Source organism: Nicotiana attenuata, unplaced genomic scaffold (assembly GCF_001879085.1).
Source record: "Nicotiana attenuata strain UT unplaced genomic scaffold, NIATTr2, whole genome shotgun sequence".
In the NCBI taxonomy this organism is placed as follows: Eukaryota; Viridiplantae; Streptophyta; class Magnoliopsida; order Solanales; family Solanaceae; genus Nicotiana; species Nicotiana attenuata.
In genome coordinates this window covers 74,791-86,245 of record NW_017673806.1, presented here as the reverse complement: position 1 = coordinate 86,245, position 11,455 = coordinate 74,791, and the positions used below count along the sequence as shown (strand labels likewise).

At 42.5% G+C, this 11,455-nt stretch overlaps 1 long non-coding RNA gene across 1 annotated transcript; it reads left to right on the top strand.

Annotated features, from left to right (window-relative positions):
* Window positions 1–9,311: 9,311 nt before the first annotated feature.
* LOC109217333 lies at window positions 9,312–10,783 on the top strand. Its single transcript, XR_002066617.1, has 2 exons — window positions 9,312–9,529; window positions 10,439–10,783. It is a non-coding gene; the product is annotated as an uncharacterized LOC109217333 (long non-coding RNA).
* Window positions 10,784–11,455: the final 672 nt, after the last annotated feature.

Sequence of the window (11,455 nt, the reverse complement as noted above, 5' to 3'; positions counted from 1 at the left end):
TTTTCCCAAAAAGTCAAAAATTGACCCGGGCACACATGGTCAAAACCCGAGGTTCGAACCAAAATTCGTTTACCCATTCACCCACGAACTCAAATATATAATTTATTTTGAAATCGGACCTCAAATCAAGGTCCAAATCCCCAAAATTTGAAAAACCTAAGTTCTACCCAAAACACCCAATTTCCCCATGAAAACCTTTGATTTTGAGTTTAAATCATGTAAAAAGATGTTAAAGATTAAAGAAAACGAGTTAGAAATACTTATAATCGATTTGGAAGAGTAGTTGTCTTTGAAGAATCGCCCAAATGTGCTTAGGTTTTGAAAAGGTTGTAAAATGGTTGAAATCCCGTCTGAAATTTATTTTAGCAGGTCTCTGATGTCGCAATTGCGACCAGGGTTCGCAATTGCGAACCCTTCAGAAGTCTGCTTTCTTCGCATTTGCGACCCTGAAGAAAACTGGTCACCTTCGCATTTGCGAGGGAAACTTCGCAAATGCGACATCGCATTTGCGATAGATACGTCGCATTTGAGACCAAGACAGCCCAGGTCGATTTTCGCATTTGCGATACAATTTTGCATTTGCGAGCTCGCATTTGCGAGCCAGTCTTCGCAATTGCGAAGCCTGCAGACCTGCAACACACCAGCAATTTTCTAAGTCCAAATTTCACTCCGTGGCCTATCTGAAACTCACTCGAGCCCTCGGGGCTCCAAACCAAACATGCACGCAAGTCCAAAAACATCATACGGACTTGCTCGTACGATCAAATCATCAAAATAACATCAATAACTATGAATTAAGCCTCAAATTCATGAAATCACTTAAGAACATCAAATTTTTCAATTTTCTCAAATAAGGTCCGATTCACGTCATTTCAAGTTCGTTTCTTACCAAATTTTCTAGGCTCAACTTAAATCACATATAAAACCTGTACCGGGCTCCGGAACTAAAATACAGGCCCGATACCATCAAATTCAATTACATTCAAATTTCCAAAAACTCTAAGAATTTCAGTTAAACACTTTTCTTCAAAAATTCATTTCTCAGGCTTGGGACCTCGGAATTCGATTCCGGGCATACGCCCAAGTCCCATAATTTCCTACGGACCCTCCGGGACTGTCAAATCACGGGTCCGGGTCCGTTGACCCAAAATATTGACCAAAGTCAACCTAAATCCATTTTAAAAGCAAAATCTATTATTTTTCACCGATTTCACATAATGGCTTTTCGGATACACGTCCGGACTGCGCACGCAAATCGAGGTGAGGTTAAAAGGTGGTTTTAAGGCCTCGGAACACAAAATTTACTTTCAAAATGAGTGATGACCTTTTGGGTCACATCCTCCACCTCTAAAACAACCGTTCGTCCTCGGACGGACATAGAAAAGAAGTACCTGAGTCGGAGAAAAGATGGGGATAACGGCTCCGCATATCGGACTCGGACTCCCAGGTCGATGCCTCAGCATGCTGACCTCTCCACTGAACCCGAACAGAAGGGAAACTCTTCGATCTCAACTTACGAACCTGTCGGTCTAGAATAGCAACCGGCTCCTCCTCATAGGACAAGTCCTTGTCCAACTGGACAATGCTGAAATCTAACACGTGGGATGAATTGCCGTGATATTTCCGAAGCATGGACACGTGAAAGACTGGATGCACAGCTGATAAACTCGGCGGCAACGCAAGTCTGTAAGCCACCTCTCCCACTCGATCAAGAATCTCAAACGGGCCAATGAACCTAGGGCTAAGCTTGCCTCTTCACGCCCTTCATAGGCGACACCCAAAGCAACAATCGCTCGCGACCATGAATGCCACATCACGAACCTTATGGTCGGCATAACTCTTTTGCCTGGACTGAGCTGTACGAAGCCTATCCTGAATGATCCTGACCTTGTCCAAGGCATCCTGTACTAGATCCGTACCCAACAACCGAGCCTCTCCCGGCTCAAACCAACCAACCGGCGACCGACACCGCCTACCATATAAAGCCTCATAGGGAGCCATCTAAATACTCGACTGGTAATTGGTGTTGTAGGCAAACTCTTCTAAAGGCAAAAACTGATCCCACGAGCCTCCAAAGTCAATAACACAAAATCTGAATAGTACGCTCGGACTGCCCGTCCGTCTGAGGATGGAATGTTGTGCTCAACTCAACCCGTGTGCCCAACTCTCGCTAAACTGCCCTCCAGAAATGCGAGGTAAACTGCGTACCTCGGTCCGAAATGATAGACACGGGCACACTATGAAGGCGAACAATCTCCCGGGATATAGATCTCAGCTAACCTCTTAGAAGAATAGGAGACTGCCACAGGAATGAAATGCGCTGACTTCCTACTCAAAGCATCGGCCACTAAATTGGCCTTCCCCGAATGATATAAGATGGTGAGATCATAGTCTTTCAATAGCTCCAACCACCTTCTCTGCCTCAAGTTTAGCTCCTTCTGCTTGAACAAATATTGCAAGCACTTGTGATCCGTGAACACCTCACATGACATGCCATATAAATAGTGCCTCCAAATCTTCAGCGCGTGAACAATGGCTGCTAGCTCCAAATCATGGACTGGATAGTTCTTCTCATGAATGTTCAACTAACGCGAATCATAAGCAGTGACCTTGCCATCCTGCATCAACACCGCACCAAGTCCAATGCAAGATGCATCACAACAAACTGTATACGGCCCTGAACCTGTGGGCAAAACCAACACCGGCGCCGTAGTCAAAGCTGTCTTGAGCTTCTGAAAGCTCGCCTCACACTTGTCCGATCACTTGAACTGGGCACCCTTCTGGGTCAACCTGGTCATCGGAGCTGCAATAGATGAAAACCCCTCTACAAACCGACGGTAATAGCCTGCCAAACCCAAGAAACTCCGGATCTCGGTAGCTGATGTGGGTCGAGGCCAGTTATTGACTGCTTCTATCTTCTTCAGATCCACCTGAATACTCTCTACTGAAACAACGCGACCTAGGAATGCAACTGAACTCAACCAGAACTCACACGTCGAAAACATGGCATACAACTGACTATCTTTCAAAGTCTAAAAAACCACTCTCAAATGCTGCTCATGCTCCTCCCGGCTACGAGAATAAATCAAAATATCATCAATGAAGACGATCACGAGGGAATCCAAATAAGGTCTGAACACTCGGTTCATCAAATCCATGAAAGCTGCTGGGGCATTTGTCAATCCGAATGACATCACCAAGAACTCATAATGCCCGTACCGAGTGCGGAAAGCTGTCTTAAGGACATCAGATGCCCTAATCCTCAACTGGTGGTAGCCAGATCTCAAGTCGATCTTAGAAAACACTTGGGCACCCTGAAGCTGGTCAAATAAATCATGAATCCTCGGCAATGGGTACTTATTCTTGATTGTGACCTTGTTCAATTGCCAGTAATCTATACACATTCGCATCGATCCATCCTTCTTCTTAACAAACAACATCGGCGCACCCCAAGGCGAGACACTAGGTCTAATGAAGCCTTTATCAAGCAAGTCTTGCAACTGCTCCTTTAATTCTTTCAACTCAGGCGGGGCCATACGATACGGCGGAATAGAAATGAGTTGAGTGCCCGGAGCCAAATCAATGCAGAAGTAAATATCCCTGTCAGGTGGAATACCCGGCAGGTCTGAAGGGAAAACCTCAGGAAACTCACGAACAACAGGCACAGAATCCATAGAAGGAACCTCAGCAATAGAATCACGAACATATGCCAAATAGGCCAAACACCCCTTCTCGACCATTCGCCGAGCCTTCATATATGAGATAACACTACGGGTAGAATGACCAGGAGTCCCTCTCCACTCAAGATGAGGTAAACCTGGTAAGGCTAAGGTCACAGTCTTGGCATGACAGTCCAAGATAGCGTGGTAAGGTGATAACCAGTCCATCCCCAATATGACATCAAAATCAACCATGTCCAAAAGTAACAAATCTACTCGGGTGTCAAGAACCCCAAGCACAACTACACAAGAACGATGAACACGATCTACCACAATAGAATCACCTACCGATGTAGACACATAAATAGGAGCATTCAAGGAATCACTAGGCATGATCAAATACGGTGCAAAATAAAATGACACATAGGAGTATGTAGACCCTGGATCAAATAGCACTGAAGCATCCCTACTACAAACCAGAACAGTACCTGTGATGACTGCATCGGAAGCCTCAGCCTCAGGCCTGGCTGGAAGAGCATAACATCGGGGCTGGGCCCCACCACTCTGAATCACATCTCTGGGACGGCCCCCTGCTGGCTGGCCTCCACCTCTAGCGGCCTGACCTCCACCTCTAGTACCTCTACCTCCACCTCTAGCACCTCTACCCCCACCTCTAGCTGGCTGGGCGGGCTGTGGGACACTCGGTGCCTGAAGCATGGCATGGGAACCCTGATGCTGAGAGCTGCTCGATGCTCGAGGGCAAAATCTAGCAATATGCCTCATGTCGCCACAAGTAAAACAATCCCTCGACTGCTGGGGCTGACGAACCTGAAAACTCTGAAGCGGAGGTGCACTGATAGGAGCTGGCGATGCACTATAGGATTGCTGATCAGAATACTGCATGTTAGAACCATGGCCACCTGGAGCACTGTGAGAAACCTGAAGTGCTGACTGAAAAGGCCTAGGAGGATGGCCTCTACCAAAAGAATCCCTACCTCCAGATGAGGCACCACTGAATCTGCCTGAATGACGAGGCCTCTTGTCAGACCCCTGACCACCCCTCTGGGATAAAACCATCTCAACCCTGCTGGCCACATTGGTCGCATCCTGAAAGGAAATCTCGCTCCCCGTCTCCTTAGCCATCTGAAGTCGAATAGGCTGTACGATTCCCTCAATGAACCTCCTCATGCTCTCTCTCTCAATGGGAAGTATAAGAAGAGCATGACGGGCCAAGTCAATAAATCTGGTCTCGTATTGAGTAACAGTCATAGAACCCTGCTGGAGACACTCAAATTGCCTCCGGTAGTTCTCATTCTGAGTGATAGGAAGAAACTTCTCCAAGACTAGCTGAGAAAACTGATCCCAAGTCAGAGCTGGTGACCCAACTGGCCTAGCCAAGCAATAATCTCTCCACCAAGTCTTGGCGGATCAAAACAGTCGAAAAGCAGCAAAGTCAACCCCATTGGTCTCCACTATCCCCATGTTCCTGAGAACCTCATGACAGCTGTCTAAATTATCCTGGGGATCCTCAGAAGATGCACCGCTGAAAGTGGTAGTGAAGAGCTTGGTGAACCTGTCCAATCTCCACAAGGCATCAGCAGACATAGCTTCTCCATCAGCGGTCTGAGCTATCACACCCGGCTGAACGTCTCCAACTGGCTGAGCTGCTGGAGTCTGAAACTGGGGAGCCATCTACTCCGGAATGCGGGTAGCAGGAGTCTGGGCTCCTCCTCCAGCCTGAGAGACGGCTGGTGCTACAGGAAGCAAGGCTGCCCGGGTGACACTCTCCATAAGGCCCACTAGACGGACCAGAGCATCCTGGAGTACTGGGGTAGCAATGAACCCATATGGGACATGAGCTGGGCCCACCAGAACTGCCTGGGCCGGAACCTCCTCATCAAACTCAACCTGAGGCTCCGCCACTGGTGCTGCTGCTCTGGGCTGAGCTCTTCCCCTGCCTCGGCCTCTAGCACGGCCTCGGCCTCGCCCTCGCCCTCTGCCCCTCGTGGTAGCTGCCGCTGGGGGCTTGGGCTGCTGATCACTGGATGAGGAAGTGCGTGTTCTCGCCATCTGTGAAAGAACAGAGTAGAAATTCAATTAGCATTGAGAAACCAAACAGCACGACAGGAAAGAATAGATGTGAAGTTTTTCCTAACTCTGTAGCCTCTGGGGGATAAATACAGATGTCTCCGTACCGATCCCTCAGATTCTACTAAGCTTGTCTGTAAATTGTGAGACCTAAGTAACATAGAGCTCTGATACCAACTTGTCACGACCCGGATTTCCCACCCTCGGGAGTCGTGATGGCGCCTACTCGTGAAAGCTAGGCAAGCCGAGTATTATAAATTCATTACCCTTTTTATTAAGCATGTTCAACAATTCAAAGTAATAAGTGATTAAACAGCGGAATAAATCAAATAACCAGAGTGCGGAAGACAGAAACTTAAACATTGCTACATAATCTGGCGTACAATACTACCCAAAATTTGGTGTCACAATTTCACAGACTGTCTTAGTGTACTACAAATAAAGGTCAGAAAAATAAATACAGACTGTTTCAGAAATACATAAAAGAAACAGTAGAGAAAGATAGAAGGAGACGCCAAGGCCTGCGGACGCCTGCAGGACTACCTCGGGTCGCCTAAATGGACTGAAGACAACACTCTCACTGCGGTCCAAATGCTCTGGTATCGGTATCTGCACACAGTGCAGAGTGTAGTATCAGCACAACCGATCCCATGTGCTGGTAAGTGCCTAGCCTAACCTCGGCGAAGTAGTGACGAGGCTAGGACCAGACTACTAAATAAACCTGTGCAGTTAAATCATATACAGCGGAAAATAAAAGCAGATATTCACAGTTAAAGATGTGGGGGGAGACATGCTATGGAGAGTATAAGATACCAACAAAATACTAAAGAGGAATGTAAAGAAACCATAATTTAGTTGCCAACAACAATAAGGAAACAAACACAGTATTCACTTCATTTCTTTCTCGTTGCAGGCGTGCAACCCGGTCCCATTTCATATATATCGTTGCAGGCGCGCAATCCGTTCCCATTTCATATAGTACCGTTGCAGGCGTGCAAACCGCTCCCATTTCATATAGTACCATTGCAGGCGTGCAACCTACTCCCATTTCATATATTACCGTTGCAGGCGTGCAACCCGCTCCCATTTCATATATTACCGTTGGAGGCATGCAACCCGCTCCCATTTCATGTATCAACACCAACCATAGAAGAATCTCGGCAAGGGAACAATAATACAACAACAATATCCCGGCAAGGGAACAATAATATAACAGCTACATCTCGGCAAGGGAACAATAATATATCAACAACATCCCGGCAAGGGAACAAGAGTATAACAACAACATCCCGGACAATAGCATAAACAATAACATCACGGCAAGGGAACCAACAATGATAATCATCATATTAGACATGGATAAATCACAAAGGAGTCACAACAATTACAATAGTAGACTCACGGGCATGCTTGACACCGACGTATAGATACTCGTCACCATGCCTATACGTCATACTCCATAATTAACACATAGCAAATACGACACAACTCCTAATGTCTCAAGCTAAGGTTAGACCAAACACTTACCTCGATGCCACGAACACAATTCAAGCCTCAACTACCGCTTACCTCTTGATTCCACCACCAATTCGCTTGTATCTAGGCTACAATTTACTTAACTATATCAATAAATGCTAAATGAATCAATTCAAATGCATGAAAATAGATTTTCTAAAGTTTTTCCCAAAAAGTCAAAAATCGACTCCGGGCCCACATGGCCAAAACCCGAGGTTCGAACCAAAACCCGAGGTTCGAACCAAAACCCATTTACCCATTCACCCACGAACTCAAATATATAATTTGTTTTGAAATCGGACCTCAAATCGAGGTTCAAATCCCCAAAATTTGAAAAATCTAAGTTCTACCCAAAACACCCAATTTTCCCCGTGAAAACCTTTGAATTTGAGTTTAAATCATGTAAAAAGATGTTAAAGATTAAAGAAAACGAGTTAGAAATGACTTACAATCGATTTGGAAGAGTAGTTGTCTTTGAAAAATCGCCCAAAGGTGTTTAGGTTTTGAAAATGTTGTAAAAATGGTTGAAATCCCGTCTAAAATTCATTTTAGCAGGTCTCTGATGTCGCAATTGCGACCAGGGTTCGCAATTGCAAACCCTTCAGAAGTCTGCTTTCTTCGCATTTGCGAAGAAATCGTCGTATTTGCGACCCTGAGGAAAACTGGTCACCTTCGCATTTGCGAGGGAAACTCCCCCGAGCCCTCGGAGCTCCAAACCAAACATGCACGCAAGTCCAAAAATATCATACGGACTTGCTCGTGCGATCAAATCTTCAAAATAACATCAATAACTATGAATTAAGCCTCAAATTCATGAAATCACTTAAGAACATCAAATTTTCCAATTTTCTCAAATAAGGTCCGATTCACGTCATTTCAAGTCCGTTTCTTACCAAATATTACAGGCTCAACTTAAATCACATATAAGACTTGTAGCAGGCTCCGGAACTAAAATACGGGCTCGATACCATCAAATTCAATTACATTCAAATTTCCAAAAAACTCTAAGACTTTCAGTTAAACAATTTTCTTCAAAAATTCATTTCTCGGGCTTGGGACCTCGGAATTCGATTTCGGGGATACGCCCAAGTGCCATATTTTCCTACGGACCCTCCGGGACCGTCAAATGACGGGTCCGGGTCTGTTTACCCAAAATGTTGACCAAAGTCAACCTAAATTTATTTTAAAAGCAAAATTTATTATTTTTCGCAGATTTTCACATAATGACTTTTCGGCTACACGTCCGGACTGTGCACGCAAATTGAGGTGAGGCAAAAAGGAGGTTTTAAGGCCTCGGAACATAAAATTTACTTTCAAAACGAGTGATGACCTTTTGGGTCATCACATAAATCCAAAAAGAAGGAACAGAAAGGGTAAAAAAACTTACAGAATTCACAAGGCTTGCAAAAGTCTTGGAAGTGGAAGAGGAAAGATAGATTTTTGTTTCTGGTGAAGTTATGAAAGTAGAATCTATCTATTAATATAGAAAAGGAGAGGCAAATCCATTATATTGTGCCAAGTGTCAAACCGTGGTCTCGACACGTGTCAAAATTCAGACAACACTCCAATAATCATGGAGATTCAAAAAATCTATAAAATAAAAAATAATTTGCAGTTTTTAAAGCATTAATATGTTTCAGTTAATTATCTTAATAGTTCCACATTAATTTGCAGCTTGGATAAAGCATTAAGAGTCCCACGTTAATTTGCAACTTGGATAAAGCATTAGGAGTCCCACATTTGTTTAAGTTATTTCTTGGATAAAGCGTTAATAAGTTTCAATTATTTCCATCAAGAGACCCACGTTTGTTTATCTATTCATCACTCCCACATTTTTTGGACTCCCATGTTTCTTCATCACGATCATCTAATTCAAAATTTTGAACTCCCACGTTTCTTCATTAGTTATTTATTAAATTTATTATATACCTGAATATTCAACTGAAAAAATTCGTTACAAATAATTTTAATTTTAATAGTTTTAATAGGAAGAAAGGGAAAAAATACTCCACGATCCTTAATGAAAATCCTGGCTCCGCCACTGTATGTTCCTCGCTCAATTAATTTTGCCCATATTTTCTCTTCTTTTTCCTTTATCTGTTTTCTTTTCTGCGCTTCTTTTAGGTTCTCCTCTTCCTAATTTCGCAATTCAATGGCTATTGTGGGTTAAATCTGCGAGTGTGATTAGAAGCAGATAGAGACAAAGAAATAGATAATGGTAGTAACTTCATTTTCTTTAGACTCTTTGAAGATTCTCTTTGAAGCAGGTTAGATTGGAGGACTTCTTCTTCTGTTCTCTTTGCTGCTCTTTTCTGATCTTTCCTCGGATCTTTTTTTCTTCCGCTCCTCTTCTTTGTCTTTTTTCTCTCAGTACTTTTTTTTGGGCTCTCTTCATACTTCCTAATTTCGCAATTTCATTGTTGTTCCGTGCTAAATGGGTATGACTCGAGTAGATAACAGTAAAGAAAACTATCTATTTCTGTAATAAGATTCATTTTTTTCAAATTATGACAAGCTGGTTTGTATCAGACTAACCTTGAGATGATGCTATGACTTTTTCTTTTGTTTTCCTCCAAAGCAAGCTTTAAACAGTGAGTTTTCTATGTATTTAAATCCCCTTTTAATTTTTGGTTTAAACATGGAGGAATGGGGAGGAAGGCAAATATGCTTCTGCGAAGTTATTGCTATTTAATTCAGTTGCCTATATTTGTATTTTTCTTTATGCCTAATCTCCATGTGTCTATAGAAACATATTAATTAACATAAGGTGTTTAATTGGATCACAGTATCACCCTAATAAGTCTTTTGGCTTCTGGTATCATCTCTTGTGATTAACTATAACCTTTCTGATATACACTATTGCACCTTAAGATATAATTTTGAAGCCAGTGTTGTTAAAACCACTTAAAGTGAGCTTAAGCCCTAAAGCTCGGAGAAGCTCAAGTTGTGCGCTTATCCTTGCTTTTTATTGAGACATTAACTACTTAATTAGGAAGCAATTCATAAAGTTGAAGCTGCCTATATTATTCACTTAAAATTAAATTTTGTCGCGCCTCCCGTATGTGTGCTCAATACTCAGAATATTAGCATAATAGCTATTTTATGCAATTATTGATATACTGATACTGAATGAAATATCGTGGGATTTATCTTTTAAAACACTCAAGTGTGTGCAGCATGTGTTACTTACTGCTTAGAATTCTTCATGGGTTGAGGCTTGGAATTTTACATAAAGTTGTGATGCATCCGGAATGCAAGTTGTTGCTGGTGGATTCTTGGGATTGGCTATAGCAGCAATTGCATGCAATCACGGGCTCCAAAATGTCAAGCATGAAGGTAGCGAAGCTGTTGCATTCCGTTGTTGCGACCATACGAAGAATCAAAATAATAGATAGTTATCACCAAATTTGTTTATTACTTTATCTCATTTCTGAATTCCCCTTCAAGACACTATATACAGTTATGTGAACCAATATTGACGAAAGTCCCTTCCTCTAATACAGGTAATCTGATCTTCATTATCTACCACCACTTTTCCTATATTATGTATTTTTATGTGTGATGATGTTTTAAAATAGATTGTTAACAAAGAGCTGTATGCCTTTCTTTTCTCCACAATTTGAAACTCTCTTTCCCCTCTGTTTATGTAACTACAAAAGTATTTTTCAGTTTGTCCTAATTTAGTTCTTATTGCTGGGCATGATATGTGAGCATATAGGAGTTGGATGTAAAATATGGCCCACGTGAGTATTTTGGTTTAATATAAATATATTTTATTAAATTAATATTTGGATAAAATTAGGGGAAGTTAATTATGGTCATAACTCCCCACTAACCCACTTTGATGGAAAGTGGGGGAAGTTAATTATGGTTATAACTCCCCACTAACCCACTTTGATGGAAAGTGGGAATTAACTGATGGTCCCTCTCTCTGCCTATTAAAAGGAAGAATAGCGTACTCCATCTATTCTATTCGGAAAAGAACATAGAAAAGGAAAAGAGAGAGAAATACTGATTTTCTCAAGAACAGCAACTCTGAAGAAGACTTCCGCTCAATTTAATTAAGAAAACACATCATGGATTCAGGTAAGTTTTCTTAATTGAAGTTATTGTATCTCTATTTTATGTGAAAATCATATAGTTCCACGGTTCTGAATAATTGAAAGGATTTATATAGATTGTTTATAAATCAC